We start from the raw sequence: 15,661 nt of genomic DNA on the forward strand, positions 1-15,661 counted from the left end.
ACTAATTCAGGTAAATTTACATCCCATCATGAATAAGTATGTTATATTTATAGCTATAACTAAATTTTTATTATTGTGGAATGGTTAGTTTGAAGTGGTGAAATTCTTCAATAAATATGGATAAGTTACTTTTTTCAACATTATTTTCTTCAATAATATTTTGCACTTATAATATATAGTTTAAGCCTCAAGATGTTGAGCTGGAGAACAAATCATTTCAAAAATATGAAAAGCTAGTGATGCTATATGGAAAGAACAGAGCTATTGGAAAACATGGAGAGACTGGTTCAGATATGTTAAAAAGGAACACTTATAAAAATCTAAGAAAATTAAGTGCTGATTCATTGACTATTAATGAGATAGATGACATGGGTTTTATAAATACTGACTCATTGGAAGATATGGAGCGACATGAACAGGGTGACCAAAGTCAAGTAACTAAAGACGTGCCTACACCTAATGTCTATTCAAAAGCACCAACACCTTCCAAAATAAAAAATATAAACATGATCATCTTGAAGGCATGACTGGCATGTTGAGAGGTAGGATGGACAACTTGGTTGGTGCTATTAACCATCTTTCACACCTTTCACCTATTTCTGATATTGAGATATGGAATATGTTGGAGAAGCTGGATTTGAAACCTGGTCTGAATACAAAGGCTTACATATTAATTTGTCAAAATGCAAATGCATGTCGCATACTGATAGGATGTCCAATGGAACATCACAAAAATCTTTTATCACAAATGCTGCCAAAAGACAATTAAGTTTAGCTTCTATGTTTTTTGCTTTATGGTTTATATTATTGACAATAAAAAATATTTGAACTTTTATTAGCACGTTGTGCAAAAGGTTTATTTGTTTTGGATTTGGGACATTCTTGAATTGTTTAAGTGAACCTAGTAAATGCTATTGATTGCTTAAATAAAAGTATTCTTTCGTTGAGTTTAAGTGAGCATTTTATGAACTGTGAAATCACATGATTGTGAGTTCAACTTAGGTTTTTTGAACTATTATTTTCCACTATCTTGGTGCAAATAAGAAGTTGAAGTATAGATTGTACAGTCAATTTTCTGCAATGCCTATGTGTTTCAAAACATTCAAGCATGTATTGCAGCTGTATTTTGGATCATTTGGATCCTAACTTATGGAAGTACAACAAGAGTGCTGCTGCTAACTGAAACCTCTTATGGCCTACTACCCCCATATGGTTGTTTATGTTCTCAAGCTAATTTTAGATATGAGGAATATAACATATCATATATTCAAGTACAAATGCCTTAATGGTGAAGATGAAAGTGCCAGCCAACTAGTGGAGCCTCCTTTATGTCAGGTTCACTCAGTTAAGGTCAACCTACTGAAGAACTACACATTGGAGGAAATGTTGAGAATAATATTCTCACCATCAGTTTAATGAGTGGATCGTATAATGCAGTTGCTGTTGTTTCTTCATGAGGGTGTTAAATTGAAGCCTAAATTGGAGAGGTCATGTTTCAGTGTCACCAAAACTTCTGTTACATCTGAGTCTGAAAGCACTGCTTGTCATATAGATGAATCCCTCTTTGGCAACCTTTTTTTTAGGGTGGTCATTCAAGCTGCAACTAAATTGCTCACCTTTTTGAATGATTGCATTTTTTCACATGAATGGTGTGGTCCTATATATGAAGATGGGTTTTGTATAAGAATTAACTTTCGGCAAGTGCTACTGACCTTCATGCATATTTGCCAATAGCAAAGGAAAGAGCTTTTGATTTTGCAAATATTATATCTTCTTTCTCTAAAGTTGACAGTATATGTCATAATTGAATTCCAGTACATTGAGTTCATACTTTTTTTATTCTTGGTTTATGGAACTATCCTGGTTCTCCACTGTATTTAGGTAAAATATGTAGGAATATATCTTACTGCTTGCTCAGAAATAGCAGAAAAGGTTGAAATCTACTATAACAATCTTTGAAAGCTTGCCCACCTTAATTTCAGCTTACGTAAGATCAATTTTTAATCAGTAGTGAAAGATTAATCGCAAGGTTTCATGTTGGTTCCATTTTATAAATCCTAAATAAAGGAGCACAACGCGCTAAGTATCTTCGTGCTATTGTTGTAAGGTACAAAAGAGAAGGCTTGAACTTGCTACACTTGTAACTATGGATAACAAAAAGCCTTGGTTCAAGGCAACCTCTGATATAGATGATGTTGTAGCATGTTTTGAGTACTATGCAGATCTCACTGAAGCTTTGTATTAAAAAAGAAGACTAAAGTTAAACACCATTTGGATTCATTCAAGACCTTTGTTTTAAGAGAACCTCTTGGTGTTGTAGGGTTGATTACTTCATGGAATTATCCTCTTTTGATAACCACATAGAAAGTCATTCCTTCCCTAGCTGTTGGTTGTTCAGCAGTACTTAAGCCATTAGAACTAGCATCTATTACCTCTTTGGAGTTAGGTGAAATCTGTAGAGAGGTGGATCTTCCTCATGGTGCCCTTAACATACTAACGGGATTGGGAAATAAATCTAGTTCTCCTTTGGTATCACATCCTAATGTTGACAAGATTACATTTATAGGAAGAGGCCTAACAGGGGTCAAGATCATAACCACTACAGCTAAACTTGTTAAACCCGTCACTCTTGAGCTTGGTGGGAAGAGTCCAATAGTTGTGTTTGATGATATTCATGACCTTGATATAGCTGTTGAGTGGACTCTTTTTAGCTGTTTTTGGACAAATGGTCAAATTTTTAGCTCAACATCACATTTTATAATATAGGAAACAATTGCTCTAAAATTTTTGGACAGGCTTCTTGAGTGGACGAAAAACATCAAAATCTCAGATCCCTTTGAAGAAGACTACAAGCTTAGTCCTATCATTAATCATAGATAGAATGAAAAGGTATTGAAGTTTATCTCAACAGCCAAAAGTGAAGGCACAACCATTCTTTATGGTGGGGACCAACTTCAGCACTTAATGAAAGGATACTACGTTCAACCAACGATCATAAATAATGTTGATACGTCCACTGAAATCTAGAAAGAGGAGGTATTTAGACCTGTTCTTTGTGTCAAAATATTTAAAACTGAAGAAGAAGTCATTGAACTAGCAAATGATACGAAGTACGGTTTGGGGTCTGCTATTGTGTCAAAAGATCTTGAAAGGTGTGAATTTCACAAAGGCGTTTCATTTAGGGATTGTTTGGATCAACTACTCGCGGATATGCTTTTGGCAACCTCCATGGAGAGGTAAAAAGCGTAGTGGTTTTGGATGTGAACTTAGGGATTGGTATCTCGGGAACTACCTAAACATCAAGTAGGTGACTCAGTATGCGACTCTCGATGAACCATGGGCCTTTTACAAGTCCCCATCAAAGCTGTGAGTGCTCAAGGATTTTGTGAATGATTAAGAAGCAAAGATGAAACTTGATCTGATGTAGGACTAACATTGGTTGTTGCTATCAAGTCTCTTATAAATTTGTTTGAAGGACAAAATATTGGACTACATTTTTCACTGAAAAAAAGTGTAAAGTAGTTATTCCGCTCAAAGTTTCCAAATACTGCTCTTCTCAAAAAGGGGAAAGAACATTCAACTACTGTATTTCAAATGGTGTAAGTTTTACTAAATAATGGAAACAAATTGCTGTTGGAAGCCTTTTTTGTGTGTAAAATATTTTCGGTTGATTTAAATTAGGTAGGTTGAAAATTTTAACTTGATTTTTTTCAGAGAGTTGCACATTATGCAGATTCAGTCCTGATGAATGCAGAAGCAATATTGTCAAAAGACAGTGTTGAGTGGAGTTCATCAGTTGAAGCCATAGAAGTCAGCAAATTTGAATTACAAATTCAATCCCAACTTATGCAAGATGCTAAACATATTTTGAATAAATCAATTGATCACTCAGTGGAGGATGACCGGAGGGAAGTAGATGTTCTTTGCAAGAGAAAAAAGTATTAGCTGAGAAACTAAGAAAACAACAGAAATAGCAGAAAATTATTGTTTTACTAATAACTTTTGATAAATTTAAAATTTATAATAATTAGGGGCATTTTAGTAAATTTACCTATTATGATACAATATCATATCATCAAAACAAACATTAAACTATTATTAAACAGCTGTGAACAACATAGTCCATCCAAACATTGTATTGTACTATACTGTACCATACCATACCATACTGTACCGTACATTATGAAACCATGACAAACCACCATCCAAACAAAGTGTTAAGAGAGATAGAGAATGATAAATATGAAGAGCTACTTTTCTCTTTGAGAATGTCTAAACATTTCTTATCTTGGAGTTGTATATATCTAGTGTAGATTTGCTTTTTTATTTGTATTATTTTTGAGTTTAGGTCAATTCAGGCAGAACAAACTATTTTTCTCTAATAATAAAGCCTAGGGGCCATCTTTGATTATAAAGTTCTTTAATTTTATAAATCAATTATTTTAATTTTATATTTAAAACCAAAGCTCAAAGTTAAACTAAATTGTGAAGGACCAAAATGAGATGTCAATTATCATCCCCTCTCTTTGGATAGGGTAAATGCAAGTAACACTGGGAAAATGGAGTTTGACATTCCTAATTTTGTCCAAACACGTATTCGTATCTTCGAAGTGGTTGGTTCTATGAACTTCAAGGAATTATGATTGTATCTCAGTAACAAGTTTTTTATATATCCATGGTTATATGAGAATTCATGTCACTTTTAGTTCACAACTCCTGATTAAACACAATTTTCAAAGAATTTTCAAGCTATCTCGATTATGAATTATGAAGAGACTATAAATCTTGTGAATGGGAGAGATTAGTTATGTCATCCTCTCTTGTACCTATTTTAGTAGATAATAAATTTTAGCAATAGTAGACACAATACTCTCTAGATTGTTTGATATGATGGCCTTTGTAATGCCTCGAGAGTACACCCTAGGCACTACACAGTGCTTACATTCTCGAGGGACCACAAGCTAACCCATGAGCTGGTACTTGCTGTGAGTATTGAGTAAAACTGATATCAAAAGATCATATGAAGAATTAAGCTGAGGAATCCCATAAGGTTTTAAGTCATAAATCTGATAAGTCTGTAAAACTAAACTGATAATGAAAATTGAAATCTAAAAACTGACTAACTGTCCGTACTAGTCTGAAAGCCTCTAACTGAATAACTGAGGAATTGATGGGACAAGCCCCTAACTAATTCCGCCTATCTGCTAAAATAGAGAAACAAAAATAAACATAACTGGTCCTCGAAACATAAGGACTCACCACTACTGCTGCTACTAGTGCGCTGGGATAACTAGGTACGATCGGGAACCTGAGAGTCCGAACCTATGATATAAAACATCATAGCAAAAGAAAAAAGTATGTGACTAGTACTTTGAATGTATTGGTATGCTAAATGAGGTAGGCTGATAAGCATGGTTTCATGAATATGAATAATAACCGTCTGAATGTATTTAGGTAAGTATATGTAAGTATATGTAATGTGTAATACTAAATAAAGTACATAAAATCTGTAAGTACTGAGGATGTATGACCAAGCATATAACATATTCTTAATAAAATCTGTAAATACTAAAATACTAAAATCTGATAACTGAATGTCTAATATCAGTATGTTATGGTCAAGCTAACTAAAATTGAATTACTAAACTGATTACTGGACTGAGACTGTAACTGAAAGTGTGGGAGGTATCATCTAACCGACATGCCCGAGTTTGAGCTGATCGGGGTCCAACCTGTGACCCCAGTTGTAAGGGTGCTAGTACCATGCCACAGGTACTAACACTGGTTGTGAGTCAACCCTAACTGGCAGGAAGACATTCTGTTAACCCTCACTAGTAGGAAAACTCATGTGAGATATGTCAACCCTTATCTGATAGGAAGATATCTTAACCTACGCTGGCTATATAGTTCTGTAACTCAGGGATTGCTACTAAGGGTCAAACCATAACTGGCAGGAATGTCCCCATACCTGGGTTCACTCGGTGCTGAATCCTACTCCCAACTAAACTGACACTGATTACTGGACTGACTAAGCTTAACTGAATGGGTAACTGATCATGATGACTAACTAATTGGTAATACTCATGGTTTATCTAAAACTATTTTGAGACTTCTGAAATTCTATAAAAAACTAATTGTTTGGGTATTCATAACCCCAGGACTCGATAACAATGACAACAAGGTCACATGAAAGCTTTAAAACCATGGAAAGAAATTATAGTTCACAATTATTCACTTAAGCATTTTATCAAACACATGGGGACCAAGACTTTCTCATGGGGATACATCTATACATGATGAGATGGCACGATCACATGGAAAAATCATAAACTGGGGAGTTATTTTGAATTCTCATGAACATGATATGGAAACAATAATATTTAAAATATTCTATAAAGCATTCCACTTGAAAACAAATTTCCAAAATGTTAACTTGTAAACATGTAATAAGTATTCATTTTTCAAAACCCATTCATTTAGGTATTTCATCAAACACTTGAAATTCATGGTTTTAACTAAGCATGGGAATAGTTTTAAAACTTGTAGTAATAGCATGATTTCACTTCTAAGATCACCGATTAGAGTTTAAATTTAACAATCAACACCATTAAATCATGTAAGGTTTAATATCACCTACAATTTCATGGAAACTTGATAAAAGTTCTATATTTATGTAAGTACATGGATATAATTCGTAAAAATATGCAATAAGGGCTGTTTTCGATGCAATTAGATTGTAAACATCATGTATAATCAAAATCCATAAGAGTTTCATGGAGGTAAATCATTATAGTCATGAAATTTCATAATTTAAAACATAAAAGATGGATTCTTGGACTCCATGGGTGAAAAGGATCCATGGATAATTATCTAACATACCTCAAAAGCTTGAATCTTGAAGGAGATTAACTTTTCTTGAAGGTTCTTGAATGGTGACGTTTTGATTCTTGAGTTTTCTTGAAGAAGGGTTTGAACCTTGTTCTTGGGGGATTAATCTCGAGAGGAACCCTAATTTTGATGCTATGGATGAATATGGATTTATGTGTTCTGATTTGATGTAATTAGGTGTTAAAAACAATGGAAAAAGACCCAAAAATCCCTTTAAAAATGACTTTAAATCGCTAAACGGAGGTGCTAGATGGTTTGGGTGACAAATTGTCACCCTGGGGATTGACCGTCCATCAAACCATCGCTTTATGCCAAAACAACAAGCTTACTACCTCAGCTGCGACTGTTTGGGTGACGGTTTATCGCTGGCGCAACAGTCCACCGGCTTTCCCGTTGCACTTTGGCAGTTCTAACAGCTCACTGTAAAATAGCCATAACTTTTTACTCCGATATCAGATTTTGGCAAAATTGGTTGGAAAGATAATTCAATTATATATCTATTGGTGGATCATGAGCTTAAAATTTATGTATAGAATGGAAGATATTCTCAATTAAAGTAGACTATGGCAAACTTTATCATAAAACTTTATCATAAAACTACCAATGCACTATAATTTATTTCTCATAAGCTTGAATTATGGTTCTAATAATGGTTGGGATCTTGGGGTATTACAATATCTCCCCCTTGGGAACATTCATCCTCGAATGACGTTGGTTAACCCGAGAACACTGAGGAATTGAGGTTACATGCTGAATATACATACTAAAAATATGATTACATGACCAATTCTGAAACATGGTACATGGATGAACTGGTTTGTAAATACATGGGATGACATGAGAATGGTCATAAGGCTGAGGTAGAACAAGATAGTAAACTTATGAGTACCCATTACTTCAAGCAGAATCTTTTTATGTGGAGAAAAGATGGAAGGTTTACTGACTTGGCTGAAATGCTCAGGAAAGACTAAGATAATACACAAGACACAAATGAACTGAAACATAATTGAATATCTGGAATTTAAAACTTGATGCATGAACTAAACTGTATTCATCAAATAGGACTAATCCAGGGACACACATGACATAAATTTAAATTTTGCTGATCATTAAGTGTGTAGCATGAGTACTAGAAATAAAAATACTATAAAGTATGAATACATGAGTCATGGGCTGCATGACCTGAGTTTGGAGTTCATAAGCTTCATGGAATATGATTCATACAGCTGAGCAAACTGGAAATCATTATACTAAGAGCTAGAAGCACACATGATTCTCTATAATGTGCAAGAACATGAACTATGATCATGGAACTGACATATAAAGAATGAGTAGATATCATGATAACTGAAGTACAAAGCACTGCACTGAGATGAGAATGGGTTGGGAATATTCTCCCCTAGTATTTTCCTACAATACCCTGGCGTCACTACTAGAATCTGAGAGACTGACTTGGTTACTTGTTCTATCATCCCCCCCTTAGCTTAAGGTCATTATTATAAGTCTGTGAACTACTTAACAAACTCTAAACTGAATTGCCACCACTTTACTCTATAACCTGGGGTAATAATACCCATAAATTATAAACTCACCCAAAATGACTATGCTCGATAATGTAAAGAGTTACTGCTAGTACTTTCTTCTGAGATGCAACTCTATGCATTCTATAGCCACGACAACCATCATGTAACAACTTAAAATTGACTAACTTAAAATTTTCAACTCTTTTTTACATTAGCTCAGCCTTCAAAGATTCAAACTTAGTTTCTAAAACATAACATAAATATCCCCCAAATCTTTAATAACCATACTACTTATATCATAGCCTACAACTATCACATCTACAACATATGTTTTGAGTCAACAAACTTAAATTCTTGTAGACACTGCTTCAAGCCTACTTTTTAACCTTTCATACAACTAGCACTATGAAATATAATCTACCCAAATTCAGATAACACTATCCCAACTCTACTATTATTGCTAAACTCTTGGTTTTATGGTTCTAATTCTAGATCATATGCTATCATAGGATTCTAAGAAGGAATTTGAAAACATGTATAAATTCGAAGAACCAAGGTACTACCCCTTTATTCAATGACTAGCTTATCAGGAAACTAAAATTGAATGACTCTTTTTCTCAAATCAACTAAAGTGGTTTCCTGGGATACTACAATAGGGAAATTTTTATCTACCCGACCGGCTATGATAGATTTACCCACTGAGGTATATACTGAGAAAGGCTCTGCTAATGTTTTAGGTCTAACACCGAAGTTGACAGCTATATAGGCAAGGGTTACAAAAGAAAATAAAGCTTCGTGGTCTAGTAAAACATATACAAGAATATGAAAGGCCTATAATGTACCCATATACAAATTAGGAAAACTTTCCTAATCATATTGAGACTGGAGTCCATAAAGTCTATTCTGAAGTTGACCACTGGTGGAACTGGAAGTGGCACCCTGCTGAGTTGGGCGATCGGATGGGACTAGAGGATGATTGTGCTGACTCTGCGGACCAGCCTTAGGATATTCTCTAATTTTGTGGCCTGACTTGACACATCCAAAATACATATCACTGCCTACTCTACATACACCTTTATGATTCCTACCACACTCTTTGTAAAGCGGATTAGTATGACTACTATTCTTACTACCCTGGGCCTTGGGGCTTGGCACCCCATCCCAACAATCATTCCTAAACTTTGGTACTGGTGTACTAGCTGAAAACATAGCTGGGGCAAAAAGCTTCTGATGAAACTGGGAATGGTTACCATCATCTGACTTAGGCTGATTGAAATTGAAGCTAACTATTCGTACTCTCTTATTTCCCCTCTCCTTCTTCTTAAGCTTCTGCTCTTCAATATGTTGAGCATGGACCATAAGCCTAGATACGTCTATATCTTTAATTAACATCATAGTCCTACACTCTTTGACCACACTATCCAATACCCCAGACACAAACTTGCTCATTATGGACCTATTGTCTGCTACAACATGGGGAGTATACCTGGCTAACTGAATAAACTTGAGGGAATACTCTTTTACACTCATACTACCTTGTTTGAGATTTATGAACTCTAATACTTTGGCTTCTCTCAGCTCTAAGGGAAAGAATCTGTCCAGAAAGGCAGTATCAAACTCTACCCACTCTATGGGCTTTGCATTTATGCCCCTATCCTCTTTCTACTGCTTATACCAAGTGTGAGCTATATCTTATAACTGGTAAGTAGCCAACTCTACACTCTCACTAGATGTAACACCCATGATGTCAGTAACCTTCTAAACCATATTAAGAAACTCCTATGGATCCTCATCAGACTTGGATCTCGAAAGTAAAGGAGGATTCATTCGGATGAAGTTTCGAATCCTAGTTACAACTGAATTAGCCACTGTATTATTTTTATTTGTGCGTGGGTATTTTGTTTCAATATCTTTTAATAATTTACTTTCTTCGTAAGATATATTCATTAATTATTTTATCCTGTTGTAATTGCAGAGTTACAAATTCTTGTATAATAATTTATCCTATCTGTGCTATAATGTATATCTAATTCTAGATTTTCAATGTTATTTATTATCTTGTGTTGTTCTTCTCGTAGTGAGTTTTTTAAATTATATAAACTATCACATGTACTTTTATCTAAATTTTCTAAGGTTTTTTCTATCCATATTAATTTTTCTGTTAGGTCTTCCATTATTTTCTTAATTCGATTTCTATAATTAATTTCATTATTTAGATTTTCTTGATTTTCTCTAGTTTGTCTAATATATTCTAACATTTTTTAATCTGAGTTATGTCCTTCTGGGTAGATTTCTTCGTAGAACTGTTCTAGACAATTTGTAGTTTCAATTTCATAGTTTATTACTTCTGCTAATATTATTTTCTTAATATCTATTATTTCTATGTTTTTAAGTATATATAATATTAAAACTTTAAGATAATCTAAATGATCTATTTTTAAAATTGGTTTTATTATAATATTTTGTAGTTGTTTGTTTTAGCCTTAGTAGTTTTTGCATATTTTTATTAAGAAATCTTTTGTCTTTATTTTTCATGTATTTATCTATATTTATTTTTATCTGTTTTTCTAGTAACTGCATATTTTTTATATCTTTTTCTAAAAATTTTATGTAACTTGTCATCGTAAATATTTGTAAGAGTAGTTAGGTAGATATGGTATATAACTTACTCTAGTCATGTAATATTCACCAAAAGCTTTTTCTAATATGATTTTTCTTATATCTGCTACTTTTATATTTCTAAGTGCATACAAAATAAGTATTTTGAATTTATCTACCATCACATCAGATATATTATCATTCATTTTCATAAAATTGCTTTTTTCAAAATATTCCCTTCAACCATGTACATAAAATATAGTCATCTTAGCTTACTATATACTAGATTATTCTTAAATAATATGTTCTTCCGTCACTATTAACATGGTAATTTGGATACTTTTTCCCTTAAACAGCGCCTCTACTCTGGTTACTCCCCGCCACGGCTTCTTGCCTCATTGGTTTCACCTTTAGGATGGCATAGTCCTTAGGGATATTTCTCCGTTTCCTCTTTGTTAATAAACTTCTTAACATATTATTCTTCGAATAATTCTACTATAAAGTAACTAATATGAATTTATTTTATCATATCATGATTGTTGGGAATTATGAAATTAGCTATTCATAATCATAAATAGATATACCTGTTCGGGTAGCTTTGATATTTCTGAGTTTTGTTGTTCCATAGCTTTTTCCATTGGAGTATGTTTATCTAATTAACTGAGTATTTTTTTTTTGTGTGGATTGGAGAGAGCGAAAGTGCTTCAAAGCATGAAGGCTTGCTTTTGCAAAGCCTTCTGCCTCTGATATATATAGAATGAAACTTTACAATCTTTACATTCTAATTCTTTACACGTTTTTACAATTATTAAACTTAAGGACTAAAAAGTCAAAAAGGTGGGGCTATAAGTCTACCCTAACAAGATAAGATAAGAAAAAGTTAAAAGTTACATAAATGATTTACATTATCTTATCGTAAGAATAAATATCTTCCGCTTGTTGTCGTATCTGCTCCATTATTGCTCTGTATCTGCTCTATTATTGCTCTGTTTCTTATATTTCCAGCTGGCATTTTATCTTCTTTATTCTAGATGTACCTCTGGAATAATATTATCTTCTCCATTGCACCTCGAACATTGGTGGTCTGGATATTTATGTCCAATTATTTTACAGTATCTTGTTAGTAGTCCTTCTGAAATAAATCCCTTTTTTATTGCTCTCGCGATAGATTGTTTTTCTGGGTTGAGTAGCGTCAGTATCCATTGTCTTACGTCTTCCATGTCTGCTTGGCGTAGCTCTTTTGAATTTGAATATATCATTTGATGGTCTCTGGAATAGTAGCTCCATATTGGGTTTCCATTAGCGTAGTTATTTGCTAGTTCTTGTATGATTGTAGCTAGTCCAATAAGTCTTTTATTTGCATAAAAATCTGGTATCTCGATTCTAGGTATCTCCGGTTGTTGCGAAATATCTTCCGGTATAATCATATCTCTTGTTAGTCCTATCTTTACAACTTGTATAACTGGTTTTATTTCGTCATATAATATCTCTGCTGGTGCAGTATAGCACTTTATATAAAATAAATTTCCTTTTGTTATTCTTTTATAGGTAGTGAATATTTTGTATAATTCCTCTATAGCTGTTAGCTCTTCTCCGTTGTGGGTATATATGGTATTTAGTAGTCCATAGTCAAAACAAGTTTTAACTAGGCTTGGGTTAGTTTTGGGTAGTGCGATTAATTTATTGTATCCTTGTAGTTTTTGGGTTATATAATTGGTATTTGGTTCTTTGATGTCTGTAGCTCTGGGGTTATGTTTTAGAAAGGTTTGTACTCTGTATATATTTTCTATGTATTTCTGGGCTGTATAGTTGTATACTTTTTTGTCTTGGTTTAGGCTATCTCGGTATGTGTTAACTTGTGGGGGTATGAATAAATGGTCTTTTTGTGTTTTGGGGGTAAATGGTTTTTCAAATATTTTATTTATATTTGCATTTTGGTATCTTGGCCTATTAACTCCTTTGCTTGTACCTGCAGAAGTAGATTGATAAATGTTATGGGTTTTATGGAGTGTCCCAACGTCTCCTTCTAGCTCTGGATTTTTAATGTCTTCCGATCGACATAGCTCTGCACACTGCTGAGTTAGCTGATTTGTAGCTATAGACTTCAGTTTATCTTCATTAGTCTTTAGCTTTTCTATCTCATTACCCATACTGTCCACTTTCATTGAAAGCGTAGTTAGGGTGTTAAGTATTTTTTCTAGAGTATCTTCCTCTACTATTTCAGTCTGTGTAGCTTTGTCTTGATATGTAATCTGCAATAACATTTTTGTTAGTACTGATCACTTCAATTGTAAATGTGAAATTTAATATATTTAAAACTAGTCTTCGAATCTCTTTTGTTGTAACTGAATTTTGTATTTTCTTTGTTAGCCACCAACGTACCTGTGTATTATCCGTTCGTACAATAAATTTGTTATATACAATATATGGCTCAAATGATAATAAACACTTATATAATGAACATAACTCTTTTCTATTTATTTCCCATTTTATTTCTGTCTCGTTGAACGTACCTGAGTAGTATCTACAATGGTGTTCTATTTTTTCTGTTTCATATCGATATTTAAGTACTCCTCCATAACTATATTCACTTGCATCTGCTTCTACTATATATATAAATTTTTTATTTTCATCTGGAAATTGCAATTTTGGTAATTCCTTACAAAGTAATTTTATTTTTTGGACTTGTTTTTTATCTTTTTCATCATAATTATATTCTATATCCTTCTTTAATTTTTTCTGTAGTGGTTTTAAGGTTTCTGCTAATTTTGGAATATATTCTCTTACTTGGTTTACTAATCCTAAAAATGATTGTAATTTCTTTTTTGTATCTAATTCTTCTTTCGAATTTATTATTTTTTGTACTATATGTTGTTGCATTTTTACTCCACTTTTATCTATTTGTATTCCTAAAAATTCTATCTGGTTTTTCATAATTTCAGCTTTCTTTTTGCTTAGACTTATTCCTGATTTTTCTATTATATCTGTGAATTGTTCTAATAATTTTAAATGTTCTTCTTTGGTTTTGGTGTATAGTAATATATCATCTATGTATACTATACAATTAGATAATTGTTTAAAATAACTATCCATAACATGTTGATATCTACCTGGTGCATTTTTATATCCAAATGGTAACACGTTCCATTCATAAAATCCTTGTGGTACCGTAAATGCGGTTAATTCTTTAGATTCTTCTTCTAGCTTTAGGTGGTAAAATCCTGATTTACAGTCAAATTTGCTAAAATAATTATATCCTTGGATTTGTCTTATTTTTAATATCTTATTTGGTATCGGATAATTATATGTTATAGTTTTTGCATTTAAATTTCTATAGTCAATAACCATCCTACTTTTTCCTCTTTTTTGTTCACTATGTTTGTTTACTATAAATGCTGGACTGTTATGTTTGCTATTACTTTTTTGTATATATTGTTTTTCTAATAATTCATCTATGTGCATTTTAAATTCTTTTAAATCATCAAAATTATATGTTAATGGTTTTTGTGTGATTATGCTATTCTTATCTATTAATTCAATTTTAATAGTAGTTTTGTGTTTTTCCCATCCTTTTAATGGATCTTCACTATATAATTGTTCTAATTTTTTCTGAATTATTTCTATTTTATTTATTGAAAATATAGTTATTTCTTTTTTATTTATCGAAAATACTACTAGTTCTACTGTATCTTCAGTATTTTTTATATTTTCTAACTTTTGTGTAATTTTTTCACTTCCTTTTATCCAATCAGTTTTCTTTCTTATTTTATTATTAACTCTTTTTGCTCTTACTTTTTGTTTGCATGGTGTTGTAAACCACCAGTCTGTTTTGGTTATTATATGTGGGTATAATTTATCTAAAAATGGCATTCCTAAAAGTATATCTTTTGATGTTAATTCATAATTATAAATTTCTTCTATTGTTAATATCTTATCCCATACTTGTATTTTTACATTCCTAGCTTTATGAGTAATTAGGCTTCCTTCATTATTAAATCCTTTAACTATTATTGGTGTTTTTAGTTTATCCCATTTGCTTTCTGGTAAGCAATTATATCTACATAAATTAGCTTCTGCTCCTGTATCTATCATAGGCGTATAATATCTACTGTAATATCCTTCTACTACTATCTTCATTAATACATATATCTTCATTTCATGTTAAGGCTCTTTTTAAGAATAACTTTTCTTTGTTATATGTTAAGGTTAGTTGTGTATGTTCTATATTATATGGTTTTACTTGTTCTAACCATTTTATTCCTAATATTATATCTGCTTTTTGCATTTCTTCTTTTACTTCGAATTCTATTTTTATTTTTCTAACTCCTAGCATTATTTCTTTTTCTGCTATATTTTTATTATTTATTAAACTTCTTGGTAGATCTGGGCATATATCATTGTCAGTTTTTATTTCTTCATTTTTTACTAGATATTTTGCTATATAATTTTCTTCTTGTCCTGTATTCAAAAGTATTAAATATTCTTTTTCATTTATTTTTCCCGTTATGTAATATTGGTTTAAATTACTTATTGAATTTGTTTCATAACTTGTTCTTTTTGATGAGCTTGATGATTCTGGCTTTTCGTTAGCTATTTTTTTCGTTGTAGTAATTCTATCATTTACTATTTCTAAATTTTCTTCTGTATCTATG

The 15,661-nt window shown here is 32.4% G+C and overlaps 1 pseudogene; it reads left to right on the forward strand.

Moving 5' to 3' along the window:
- The first annotated feature begins 523 nt into the window (after positions 1-523).
- LOC107844353 lies at positions 524-3,370 on the forward strand (annotated as a pseudogene).
- The last annotated feature ends 12,291 nt before the right edge of the window (positions 3,371-15,661 follow it).

This window comes from Capsicum annuum, chromosome 10 (genome assembly GCF_002878395.1).
Source record: "Capsicum annuum cultivar UCD-10X-F1 chromosome 10, UCD10Xv1.1, whole genome shotgun sequence".
In the NCBI taxonomy this organism is placed as follows: Eukaryota; Viridiplantae; Streptophyta; class Magnoliopsida; order Solanales; family Solanaceae; genus Capsicum; species Capsicum annuum.